At 46.7% G+C, this 13,293-nt stretch overlaps 1 long non-coding RNA gene across 2 annotated transcripts in view; it reads right to left on the bottom strand.

Moving 5' to 3' along the window:
• The window catches only part of LOC115948897, a 13,418-nt gene extending 2,294 nt beyond the window's left edge, over positions 1-11,124 (bottom strand). The window contains exons 1-6 of one of the 2 annotated variants that reach the window (XR_004082659.1): positions 11,026-11,124; positions 10,156-10,270; positions 7,334-7,532; positions 2,958-3,087; positions 2,120-2,355; positions 628-796 (exon numbers count right to left, since the gene is read on the bottom strand). This is a non-coding gene — a long non-coding RNA (uncharacterized LOC115948897). Of the gene's footprint in view, positions 1-627; positions 2,356-2,957; positions 3,088-7,333; positions 7,533-10,155; positions 10,271-11,025 lie in introns of both variants that reach the window. The other variant, XR_004082658.1, reaches the window with a different exon arrangement.
• Positions 11,125-13,293: the final 2,169 nt, after the last annotated feature.

Genomic DNA, 13,293 nt, shown 5'->3' with positions numbered 1-13,293 from the left:
AGAGAGAGAAAGAAAGAAAGAAAGAAAGAAAGAGAGAAAGAGAGAAAGAAAGAAAGAAAGAAAGAAAGAAAGAAAGAAAGAAAGAAAGAAAGAAAGAAAGAAAGAAAGAAAGAAAGAAAGAAAGAAAGAAAGAAAGAAAGAAAGAAAGAAAGAAAGAAAGAAAGAAAGAAAGAAAGAAAGAAAGAAAGAAAGAAAGAAAGAAAGAAAGAAAGAAAGAAAGAAAGAAAGAAAGAAAGAAAGAAAGAAAGAAAGAAAGAAAGGCAGGAAAAGGAGGAAGGGGAGGAAATGAAGGAAAGGGAGGAAAGTGTCCAATAAGAAAGGAAGGAAGGGAAGGAAGGAAATCTCTTCTTCTGCATAAAGAAGAGGCGACCACCCCACCAACGTGGTCCTTGTGCAGCCCCGTGGCACCAGCACATTCCAGTCTCAAACCACAGCCACACCACAGGGGTGGCCCAAAACCACATCCCAGCACCTCCTGCCCCTTTCCCAAGGCTCTGGCATGCAGGACCCTGCTCTGAGCATCTGTCCTGGCTCAGGAGGGCTCTGCAGCACCTGAGCACACCCTGGAGCCTCCGCCCTCCTCCCCGAGCTCCCGCCGCACCATCCAGCCCTTAAATCTTTAATAACCTTCCTTTCCTTCACTGGGAGCACACGGGGGTGAGCACATCTCCCCAGATCAAACCGAATCCTTAATTGAAGCCGCTGTTAATAAGGGTTAAATCTGCAGGCTGCGGTGGCCCCGCCGTCACCGCTGCTCTCGCCATCCGTGGAGCGGGGAGCCTGAAGGGTGTCCGTTCTGAAAAGCCATAATGAATCATTTTTCCTTAGCAAATCTGGCAAACTTCAATCCTGGTTCCTGCAGCCTCCTTTTCACATGTCCAAGCCCTCTGTGACACATCAAATTTAATGAGACTGCACAGACCTCAAATAAGGCACTGTAGCACTGCTGGGATACTTTATTAAGGAGGATCAGACAGAATGTGTTTGCTGTTTAAGAGCCTTTAAAGGCAAATTACTCTTCTTTTTTGGGGGGATGAGAGCCTCCCGTTTTTGTTCAGTCCCTGGCCCTCCTCAAACACATCCTGCAGGCCAATTCAAACACAGAGTTAAGGTTTCTGCAAACAGGGAAAGCAGCAAAATTGGCAGCGAGGGCTGAGAGACCAGCGAGGCTGGATTGAAGGTTGAGGGCTAGGACACAGACAAAGGAGCGTGTGATTTCACATAATAATAATAATAATAATAATAATTAATAATAATAATCTGCCTCTGACAAGCTGTGCAAGGGAACACCCCACCCCTGCTAGCAGGTGCTGCCCTGCTAGGTCCAGGGAAAGGCCAAATTAACCCTCTCTGGCTGCTGGAGAGGTGGGAAAATCTTTCTAGAAAGATCACAAAATCCCACAATGGTTTGGGTTGGAAGGGATCTTAAAGTCCATCCAGTCTCAGCCCTCAAAATGAGGATGTGAGATTTGTGCTGAGCCATCCTAGGGGAAAAACTGGGGCAGCCCATGAAGAATGGGGAAAATGAAACATTATTTTTATTTTAATGTCCGTATAAATAAAAATAATCAGAGAACCAGGCAGAGTTCGGTCTGCAGACTCCAGATTTTGGGGCAAGGGAGGCTCTTTGCTGTTGCTGGTGGATGTTGTAAGACGTGCAAGATGAAATCCTGGGTGACTTCAGGAGCTTTTTCCAGCCATAACCAGCTCAGGTTGTGTCCTTGCAGCCTTTTTTTTTTGTTGAAAAACCCCGTTTTGTGCAAGGACTCGGTGCTGTAACTTTGGTTGGAGACTGCAGCAGTCTCGTGGCTTAGCAACCTCCTGCTTAATTCAGAGCATCTCTTCTGAGCTCATCGTGTTCAGCTCCTCTGTGTCCACCTCTGGCCACGTCCAGCTCGAAAAAGAGCTGTGATTTATTTCAGCAAGTGCCAGGCTGCTGGACGAGGCAGCAGAAAGCCAAAATGTCTCTCTCAGCATATGGATTCCAACCTAATTGGGGTTTATAGGGAAATATAAAAATTGGACCAGGTTCCAGAGAGCTCTCAAGGGTGCCTAAAGAAGAAAGTCTGAGTCTCAGAAGATTTTTATGCAACTGGAGGAAAAATGATAACATTTTTACCTTTGGAGTAAGGATGCCGTGTTCCAAGAAGCACAGTGAGAAATGAAATAATTTACACATCACAAATGCTTTGGTTGCAGGATAAACCCAGAGACGTTCCCTGTGTCAGGACAACTGAGGCACAGCCTGTGGAAGGTTAAATTTGACTTTTCTTCTCCATCTTTGGCTGTCTGAGGAGCTTTGGGGCTCAGCCCTCAGTGGCCATTTGGATCCAGGTCACATTTTCTGTGAGCCACCTGCATTTGGAGCGAAAGGAAGAGTGTGGTTAATGGATCACTTTAATGACATCAGTTCTGATCCATCTCTAATTAAGGGCTCTGCCAGGAATACAGTCAAGCAATTCTAATGGCCCAGAGGAAAAATTGTGAAGTCAGGTAATGAAATTTGCTTATTAGACAAAATGGGAAGAAGGAGTGCAGGGGCACAGAAATCAATAGGGAGAGAGCAGGGCAGCAGCGTTTCCAGAGCCCTGCTCATGGAGAGAGCCCAGCTAATGAAGCTCAGAGCTCACAACCCTGCCCTGCTCCCAGCCCTGAGGATGTTCACCTGGAAAAGGTCCAGTTTGTGTGAACTTCCAAACAGTTTGTTCCACACTGCAGCTTCCTCAGCTGGAGGATTTCATCACTGCTGGGTTTTGTGTCTCCCAGGGCTTTCAGAGGCAGCTCCATGCCTCCTTCTAGAGGTGGTGGCACATTCCCAGGATGGTGCCACAACCCTCCAGCATGGAGAAAAGCAGGGTCACACCTGCAGCCTGGAATCTTCTTGGATAAATGCCATGATGGCCCCCATTAGATCCCAATAAATGTTAGGGCACAAATACCCCTGGAAAATTATTCACCTCTATGGCCTTTTCATCCCAGGAACTTTTCAATCTGTTCCCAGCTCCAGTGGAAGGTGTCCCTGCCCATGGCAGGGGTTGGAATGAGAAGATCTTTGAGGTCCTTCCCAACACAAGCCATTCTGGGATTCTGTGATTAGCACGGAGAAGATGCAGGTAAAAAAAAAAAAAAAGCCAGAGAGAAGCGTGGATGCTGCCAAAAAAATTAAAACTTATTTATTCTGTTGTAATCTACAGAGTGCTGGGGAGGGAAATATTTATAGGTGGGATAGTTCCAGCTCCAAACCCTTCACTTGGAGTAGGAGAGGAATGGAATCTTTGGTGGGTTTTCTTTTGTTTGGTTGGTTTTTTGGGTTTTTTTTTTTTTTTGGTTGGTTGGTTTTTTGAGGGGTTTTAAATATTTTTTTTTTTAAGGGGGAAAAGTGAACTGAAGTTTACGAGCCTGAGCTGTGGAGCAGAGCCTTTTGTGTCTCGCTTGCCCACATAATTGCACTCCCCCCCTGCTCTCACCCGGTGGCAAAGGAATGTAGGTGGAATGTCTTTGCAGGGAGAGCAGCTCACACAGGGACTGCACAAAGAGGGGAAGAAACAGGAGCCAATCTAAGTAAAGGATCAGGCAAGGAAAATAATATTGGGCTGTCTGCTACCACGTCCAACCCCGTGAAATGCCTCCATGAATTCCCTGCTTCCTTCTGCCTTAAAATGTCCTCCTCCTTTCTCAGAGGTTCAGGGCACATATCTTGTTTCAGTCTCCTTTTTAACACGTTGCTTTTCCCCCCTCTCCTTTCATCCTGCTGCCACAGATATATTTACTGGCAACGGAAAAAATCAATAAAGGAGAAGGAAATGACTTGGCAGCGTTCCCAAGTGTTAAAATAATTCTCATCTCATCGAGCCCCATTGTTTTTAAACAACATTGCCAGCTCAGGAGCTTGGCCTCGATTTTCAGAAGCAACTGGTGATTTTTGGGGAGGTTCTGGTGTTTTTTGGGGGTGTCCTTAAAGGGAGAAGTTTGGCACATCCACGTGGGAAACACGGAGGCTTTTCCGCCACGCTCCCGAATTTATCTGTCCCTCGAGGGATCCCGCCCCACGAGTTTAATTTGGGGGGCACGTTTAAGTAAAACAGCCCTAAGAAAAGCTGGGCATCCCATAAACTATCCCAGCTGCCTTTCAGCAGGGAAAACTGGGAATGATATTAGCAACCAACGGCCTGAACCAGGTGCATTCCAACCTGTCAGTCCCTCGTGTGAGTTATTGCTGCTGAAATACAGACTTTGTGTCCCAGCAGTGAAATATTCTGCCACGTGCTGTGCAAGAACACGGAAAGCTGACCTTCACACTGAGCTGCTCCTTGTAAGCTGCAATCTCTCCTGGAATTCTGGTTTTTTCCCCCCCACATTTTTTTTTTTTTTGAGGTGGATTTTGGGAAATCAGAAGAAGGAGGGCTCAAAACATTGACATGCTCAAAGATTCTCTCAGTTCCCACACAAAATATTTCCTCCCCAGCTCCAGCTAAAATCCAAAGAACTCCATTTCTATTTTGTATTCTTCTTTAAAAAAAAAAAAAGGATTAGTGCTACACAAAAATGGAAGTGAAAAGTAATTCCCAAATGGAAAATTGGAGAATTTAATTTGTAAGAGAATGGGAAGCACACCTCCACTTCAGGGATGCTCCATCTTAGTAGAGTAGAAACAGAGTCAATAAATTGGGGTTTTTTTCCCAAAACAATGGTTTTTCACAGGGAGGCAACAGCTTAAATGAAAAGTGTCCCTTTATCAATATTTTGGTTGCTTAATATTTAGAAATTAAGTGTTCTCTGCTTCCACTTCATTGCAGGAGAACATGATCCCATTTTGCACATCTGGAAAATATCAGAATTTGCCTTTTTTTCCCCCTTTTAGACCCAGAAATCCCCTTTTAAATCTAGAATTCCCTTTTTAGACCCAGAGATTCCCTTTCAGACCTAGACATCACTTTTAGGCCTAGAAATCCCCTTTTGGACCCAGAGATTACTTTTAGACCCAGAGATCCCTTTTAGACCCAGAGATCCCATTTTAGACCTAGCTGAACCCCAACCCCTTTTAAACCTCAAAATCCCTTTTTAAACCTCAAATTCTCTTTTTACACCCAGAGATCCCCTTTCAGACCTAGCTGAACCCTTTTTAGACTTCAAATTCCCTTTTTAGACCCAGAGATCCCTTTCAGACCTAATTGAACCCGTTTTAAACCCCAAATTCCCTTTTAGACCCAGAGATCCCATTTCAGACCTAGCTGAACCCCTTTTAAACCCCAATTTCTCTTTTACACCCAGAGATCCCTCTTTAACCACTTGCACACCAATCCCATCCCCTCCAAAGAGCGTTTTTTTTATCAACACCAACAACCAGGAGATGATTTTAATGGGAAAAACCTCTCCCAAAGCCCAGGTGTGCCCATGCCCAGCGCCCTGAGCAGGCTCCAGCTGAGAGCAGCCGCTCCCCTTCCACCATCCCAGCTCTTATTCCTTCTGGGAACGTGAGCAAACCACGCAGGGAGGGAATTCCCTGCTCCCCAAATGTCCATAAACCCCACAAACGTGCACCTCGGAGGTCGTCTCTGTGTGTCAGCCTGAGAGGGACGGATTTTTTGGGGTGGGAAACACCTGCCCATCTGTGGGGTTGATAATGGGGCCCATTGTGCGCGCGCGGGCACGGAGAGGGGGAATCAATAAACCAGGAAAGCCTCAGTTGTTGGATCGAATGCCGGCCATATCTAATGGCTCCAGGATGCCTCTGGAGCCCACCAGGTCCTGCTGGTTTGATGCCTTCACTTCCCGGCAATCCCAAAAGGAAAAAAAGCCAAGATATTAACTTTCCTGCGCAGAAATGGCGTGTGGGAGCGTGGAGCTGGGGAAAAGCTCAGCTTGGCCAAGCTCAGCGTGTCTGTGGGATAAAGGAGAGTCCAGGACCACTCTGTGGGAACTCTAGAGGGGTGGGATCCCAAATTCCCACCCCAAAGGCACCGCCAGCACCCCAGAAGGGGATGATGTTTCTGTGCTGCATCACAGCCACCCTCAGATGGAAGCAAAATCCAAATTCTCCACTGTGGAAAGCACATCCATCATGCTACAGCAAGGACAAAACAGGGATATTCCCATTGAAAAGCAGCCTCAGAGCAGGGATTGGATTGAAAGGATTTTGGGAATCCTGGAATTTGCCACCCAGTGCCCAGGTCAGCCTTTCTCCCGTGCAAGCTGGCACCAGGGCAAGGAGCTGAATTTCAAACCAGCACAGGGGTTCAGAGCAGGGAAATTATGATGAGATTGGGGGGAAAAAAAGAAAAAAAAATACAAAATGAAATTATTTTTCATTCAGTCTTTGGAAATTTTTCAATTGATAATTTTTCATTTAATAATTTTTCATTTTCCATTGGAAATTGGACTTGGCCACTGTGCAAGGACAAAACAGGGATATTCCCAACTCATTGAAAAGCAGCCTCAGAGCAGGGAATGGATTGAAAGGATTTTGGGAATCCTGGAATTGTGCCACCCAATGCCCAGGTCAGCCTTTCTCCCATGCAAGCTGGCACCAGGGCAAGGAGCTGCATTTCAAACCAGCAGAGCACAAAAATGATGATGGGATTAGGGGGGAAAAAAGGAAAAAATCATACAAAACTAAATGATTTTTCACTTAGTGATCGGAAATTTTTCAATTAATAATTTTTCATTTAGTCATTTTTCATTTTTCATTGGAAATTGGACTCGGCCACCACGCTGCTTTTGGAGCAAACCTCTTTAAATGCAACTCGTTGTGCAGGGAAATTCTCCCTGGAATCTGGGTTTCCAGGCAGCTCCCCACGCTCCTGAAATCCCCTGGAAAACTGAGGAAAAAGCAGCGTCCTGGCAGGTCTGGCTGTGGTATGTGGATTTTTTGGGACAAGTCTCGGCAAGAACTGCAGAGCTGCGGAGACAAAACCCCTGGCAGAGGGTGGCACAGGCAATCCCCTCCCAGCTCCTCTCAAATCGTGTCTGAAAAGGCAAAATCGGCTGTCTGGAGATAGATTTGGGTTTCCACTGCTTTTTTTGCTGCTTTTTTTTTTTTTTGGTGTTTCCCTCCTTTCTCTCCATTTCCTCGTCCCAGTAGCAAAAGGGGAAATTGAGGGGACAGACACAACCCAGGTTGCACTGAAGGGGAAGCAATAAAACCTTCCTATATGCAAGAACAATCTCTGCACTCCTAAATATCCCCAAACTGCCAGAAATAAAGACATTGGAAAAGGCTGGGTTGTTTTTTGTATTTTTGTTTTTTTCCCCACCCATGATAAAAATGCAGTTTTCCTCCTCACAGATTTAGAATCAAGTGAAAATAAGAGTGAAAAGAGCAAAACTTCTATACCTTCTGCTCCTGAGTGAGAGATTCTCCTTTAACCTTATCCAGCAAACTTCATGGGATCATTCAGCTTGGAAAAAAACCTTTAAAATCATCCAATCCAATCACAGCCGGCCTCTAAAATAATAAAAACATTTCAAATATTCTTCTTCTTCTTTTCTTCTTTCTCATTTTCCTTGGGTTTATGGCATTTGTTGTGAAGCACCTGCACATCAAGGGTGAAAAAGGAGATTTTATTCTTCTGTGCCTGTAGTTTTTAGGACAGATTTAGGGGAAAAGGAGATTTTATTCTGTGCCTGCAGTTTGTAGGACTGATTTACGAAAAAGGAAAATTTTATTTTGTGCCTGAAGCTTGCGGCACAGATTAAGGGAAAAGGGGGATTTTATTCTGTGCCTGTAGTTTTTAGGACAGATTTAGGGAAAAAAGAGATTTTATTCTGTGCTTGCAGTTTGTAGGACTGATTTAGGGAAAAGGGAAATTTTATTCTGTGCCTTCAGCTTGTGGCACAGATTTAGGGATTTAGGGACTCTGCCATGCAACGTGGGCACTGTAGGGTGACAAATCCCATGGGAGAGTGTCCCTGCAGGTGTTTGGGAGGACACAACCCTGGGGGTCTGATTTCATGGAATCACAGAATATCCTGAGCAAGAAGGGACCCACAAGGGTCCTCCAGAACATCTCCTGGCCCTTCCCCGTCCCAAAATCCCACCCTGTCCCTGAGGGCTTTGTCCTGCAGCCCTGGTGCCCATTCCCAGGGGAGCTGCTCAGTGCCTGACACCCTCTGGGGGAAGAATCTTGTCCTAAAACCCAACAAAACCCCTCCTGACGCAGCTCCAGTTGTTCCCCCAGGTCCTGTCCCTGGTCACAGAGCAGATTTGTGTCCTTTTGGGGCTTCACATCCCAATCCTTCAGAGGGGAAACACAGTGAGGTGAAAAGAAAAAGCAAGGATGAGGCATTCCTAAAGGGAAGGGGGCAGGAGGGTGTGGGACTGAAAAAAACCCCAAACTGAGTTATTTGGGGGTGTAAAACCTCCCCAAAACGCCCTCCCACCCCCAGGCTGTGATTTCCACGCCGTCAGGCTGCGGCAATGAGCTGGGCAGCCCTTTGGAAAGGGGCTGCTCCTGTGTGCAGATGCAGCGGTGAGGGGTGGGAGGCACAGCTGGACACAGCTGCACACAGCTGGCACTGGAGCTGCACATTGCTGCAGGCAGCTCTGGCATGTGCACCGGGGGCCCTGCAAGGGGAATGCTCCTGGGTGAGCTGGGCCACATCCACCTTCTGCCACAGCTCCTCGCTTCAGCCTCCTCCTTCCCCTTCCTTTCTCTGCTTTTTTTCCTGGATTTCATGGGAGAAAAAAAAAATCCTCCCTTTTGACCCCATTCTGCTGGCAAGTTTCCAAGTGCTTCAAGCATCTGATGGGACTCTCAGAATCACCACAGGCTGGGGGGGATAAATCCCACAGCTCCCAGAAATTCAGAGGGGGAAGCTGCTGCTCCCCAAACCTTTCCATGATCCCAAACCTTTCCATGCTTCCAAACCAGTTCCAAAAGGGGGAGAAGCTGCTGCTTTCCCAACCTGTCCATGATCCCAAATGTTTCCATGATCCCCAACCTTTCCATGCTCCCCAACCTTTCCATGCTCCCCAACCTTTCCATGCTCCCCAACCTTTCCATGCTCCCCAACCTTTCCATGCTCCCCAACTTTTCCATGCTTCCAAACCAGTTCCAAAAGGGGGAGAAGCTGCTGCTTTCCCAACCTGTCCATGATCCCAAATGTTTCCATGATCCCGAATGTTTCCATGATCCCCAACCTTTCCATGCTCCCCAACTTTTCCATGCTTCCAAACCTTTCCCTGCTCCCAAATAATCCAAATCCCAAAGCATCCAAACCTTTCCATGCTTCCAAAACTTTCTCTGCTCTCAAACCAGTTCCAAAAGGGGGAAAATGCTGCTGCTCCCCAAACCTTGTTCTCCAAACTTTTCCATGCTCCCCAACCTTTCCATGATCCCAAATGTTTCCCTGCTCTCAAACCAGTCCCAAAAAGGGGAAAATGCTGCTGCTCCCCAAATCTTTCCATGCTCCCCAACCTTTCCATACTTCCAAACCAGCTCCAGAAAGTGGAGAATGCTGCTGCTTCCCAAACCTTTCCAGGCTCCCAAACCAGTCCCGAAAGGGGGAGAAGCTGCTGCTTTCCCAACCTGTCCATTCTCCCCAACCTTTCCATGCTCCCCAACTTTTCCATGCTTCCAAACCTTTCCCTGCTCCCAAATAATCCAAATCCCAAAGCATCCAAACCTTTCCATGTTTCCAAACATTTCCCTGCTCTCAAACAAGTTCCAAAAGGGGGAAATGCTGCTGTTTTACCAACCTTTCCATGCTTCCAAACTTTTCTCTGCTCCCAAATAATCCAAAAGGGGGAAAAGCTGCTGCTCTCCAACCTTCCCATTCTCCCAAACCAGCCCCCAAATGCTGCATCTGTTTCTGTCCTCCTGATCATTGTGATGTACCTGGACTCACAGATATTTGGAATTAACAATGCTCGGAAGGGTTTTTGTATTTACACGTGAGGCAAGGCCCCAGCAGAGCAGGGAAATGAGGGTGAAGGCGGATTAGGATCTGGCCCACCACATGGAACAGGAATATTTGTGCAAAATATTCATTTTTGTCCCCGAGAAAGCAGCAAACCCTCAGGAAGTGGCATCTTGTGGGCATTTATTTATTTAGGAGGCACCTGAGATGCCCTTTGGTCGTTGGCACAGGTGACAAACCCCAAAATAAATCAGCTTTCCTTCTGTATGAGCAACCAACTATCCATCACCAACATACCTGATGTCCAAGAGATCTGTATCAAGCACCCAACAAATCTTAATTTGCTCCAAAATGGCTCTGCTGGCCAACAAAGCCTCATTCAGCCTCTTGCCAGGGGGTAAAAAAGGCTGCCCTAGAACAGAGATTAGACAGAGTTACAGAATAAAGCAGGGATTTATTCAAAGGATCTCCTCCATGGATGCACCTTGGGCAGCACAGGAGCCCAGCCAGGGGCGCGCCCAAGATGAACCAAAATGGTCCCAAAATGACCCCAAGATGAACCCAAATGGTCACAAAATGAACCCAAGGTGACCCAAAATGGTCCCAAAGTCCCCGACCGCGCCCGGGGTCTCTCCCTGGGATCAGTTCTGCTCCATTTGCACCTTGCAGTTCATTGTCCCATTCAAGCTTCAGCCTAGGCAGTCCCACCCAACCTGTTTTTCTCTCTCCAGCCCACGGTGTTTGTGCTCTGGGGCTGAGATTTGGATCATTTGTCCTTGGTGCCCAGCTGGAGCAGGAATTGGTTTGTCTCCCAGCTCTGTGCACACAGCTCACCATCCCCTGATGTGAGCCCAGACCCACACACTAAAGCAGCACAGAACCTGAAAAACAGAAAACTAAACCTGAGACACCGCAGTGAGCAGTAAAAACCAAAATAAATGTATTGGAGTGCTGGCTTCTGGCACGATCTCAGAGTAAAGTGGAAGCAGTGTGGGCTGGCTGGAGGGGCTGTTTGAACTCTGCCCACTTACAAGGTGCTGCTTCCGTGGAGATGCTGGTGGGGGAAACAAGGAGGAGGAAGAGGAGGAAGAGGAAGAGCAGCAGATCCAGCCCTGCTCCCTGCTGAAGGCAGCACCAGAAGCTCAGAGGTAAAGGAAAGGAACTCACCAGGCTGACATTTGAAGGGTTAATGGGATTTAAGCTTTGATCTCCCAAGAAAACACGCTGAGAACGTCGCCCAAGGCGTGCTCACCATTTTGTTTGCCTGTAAAACAATGCAATTTGAGTTTTGTTGGCTTGTTGTTTTTAAGTGGAACCTCATGGGTGTTCTGTTGAATTCAGCCCACAAAAGCAATTTGTGTCATTTTAATGCAGCTCCTGTGCTAGAAATGTTTGTTTTTAAATGCAAGTTTTATTGTTTTCATTGTTGGCACATTAAAAGCTCGATCAATAAGAAAAGCAATTTGTGATGCTGCCCTTCAAAATTCCAGCTTTAGCTACCCCATAAATTGGGGTAAATTTGAAAGTGAGGAATAACACGAGCTCATTCTTTTGGGATGTGAAAAGAATAATTCCAGATCTTCTCTGCTTTGACCTGTCCCTATCCATCATCTGTCTTAATATTTCCAGGAGAGTCAGGCTGAGGTGCAGCTCTGGGACAGAGGATGGAGCAGAGAATTCTTTGATTTGTCACTGTGCTAGTTATATTTTAGTGCAGGCATCACTTTTAAAATGGAAGAGAAGCCTTCTTTCTGCAGGAAACATCCAAATCTTGACCAGATATGAAGCATTTGGGCACAGATTAAAAAAAAAATTCTCCCCAAAATGGGGACAAAACCCAAAGCCTGCCCTCGGGTCTGTCTCCTGATCTGCTACTGGCTTTCCATTTAGCCTTGTGCAATTCCTTCCACCTCTCAGGGCCTCCTTTTCCCACCTTTACCCAGGGGACAGCACTACAATGGGTTTCTTGCTCTTTGATATTTGAAACACGCTCAGAGATTCCTCAGATGGAGGCGGGAGGAAGAAATCATTATTGTTATATTTTTATAGCCCGTTTCTCCCTGCAGGGTCCCGGAGGTGTTTTAAAGTCTCCATAGTCTTGGGCAAGAAGAGGCAAAGAGCAATCCGAGTAAATTTGCAGGAGCAGGAGCAGGACATGGATGATCCTTGTGGATCCCTCCCAGCTCAGGATATTTTGTGATTTCCTGGCTGATCACTGGATGTGGAGCTGCCACTTCCATTTCCCCCCAAACGTCCCCTTCTGATTTCATTTGTCCTTGAGGAGGTTGGCATTACAAGCAGGAGCAGGGGTAGTGTCAGGTATGACTCTGCACGCCTTCACACCTCGTGAAATCCCATCCAGAATGGTCAAATTAATGAGGAAAACTGCCTACTGCAGCAATTTCTGAAATAGCTGTAAATGTTTTATTGCCCAAGCATATGCAACAACAACTTTAGCAAACATGCTCCAGCGAGTGTGGTGGAGAAAAGACACAACAGGATCTTTTGGAGAGGCAGAAAGCCATGGCCAGACTCTATTTCTAAATAAATTGGCATTAATCAGCTGATGACTGCACAGCTTCCTGCAGCAAAGACATCTCCTCAGTTTCCTGATAATGCCGCCAGACTGGCGTTTTTCAAAACAATAAATGAGCTGAAAACGAGCCCCAGGGGCTGCTGGGTGCCTCAAAACCCAACTGGGTTTGGGTTGGCACCCCAATAAAGTCTTCAGGGAAATGGGCACTTGCATGGAGCTCCCACCAGCAGTGGGATTGTTTCATTTGGGTCAAAGATGTTTCTTCTTGAGAAGTGACTGCCTGGTAAATTTGGGGGTCTGGACCAGCCCAGACCCTCCAATAATCCCAAATAATCCAAATCCTAAAGCATCCAAACTTTTCCAGGCTTCCAAACCTTTCCCTGCTCCCAGATCAATCCCAGGAGGGGGAGAATGCTGCTGCTTCCCAAACCTTTCCATGCTTCCAAAACAGTTCCAAAAGGGCGAGAAGCTGCTCCTCTCCCAACCTTTCCATGCTCTTAAACCTTTCCCTGCTCCCAGATCAATCCCAGGAGGGGGAGAATGCTGCTGCTTCCCAAACCTTTCCATGCTTCCAAACCTTTCCCTGTAAATAAGATTTGAGCCCGAGGGGTGCAGAGCACCAGGAATTCCTCTTTTACCCAGCCCAGGGTGCTCAGAAATTTGGCATCTTGCAAGCTCAGCTCAGAGCTGCAGAGCTTACTCCTTACGTAGACCAGCAAGTAGCTGGGGATAACTCATCTATATGCTGCAAGTGGCTCCCAGAAAACATTTGCTAAATAATTTAGGAACAAAACCCAGCGATGATAATAAAAAAAAGAAAAACCAAGAAGTTTGCTCCCAGATGATGTGCAAATACAAAACAGCAATAAGTCTATCAAAAGAACTCACCTAGTGCTACT

The sequence above is a fragment of the Geospiza fortis genome, unplaced genomic scaffold, assembly GCF_000277835.1.
Source record: "Geospiza fortis unplaced genomic scaffold, GeoFor_1.0 scaffold305, whole genome shotgun sequence".
Lineage (NCBI taxonomy): Eukaryota > Metazoa > Chordata > Aves > Passeriformes > Thraupidae > Geospiza > Geospiza fortis.
This window is presented reverse-complemented; position numbering and strand designations above follow the sequence as displayed.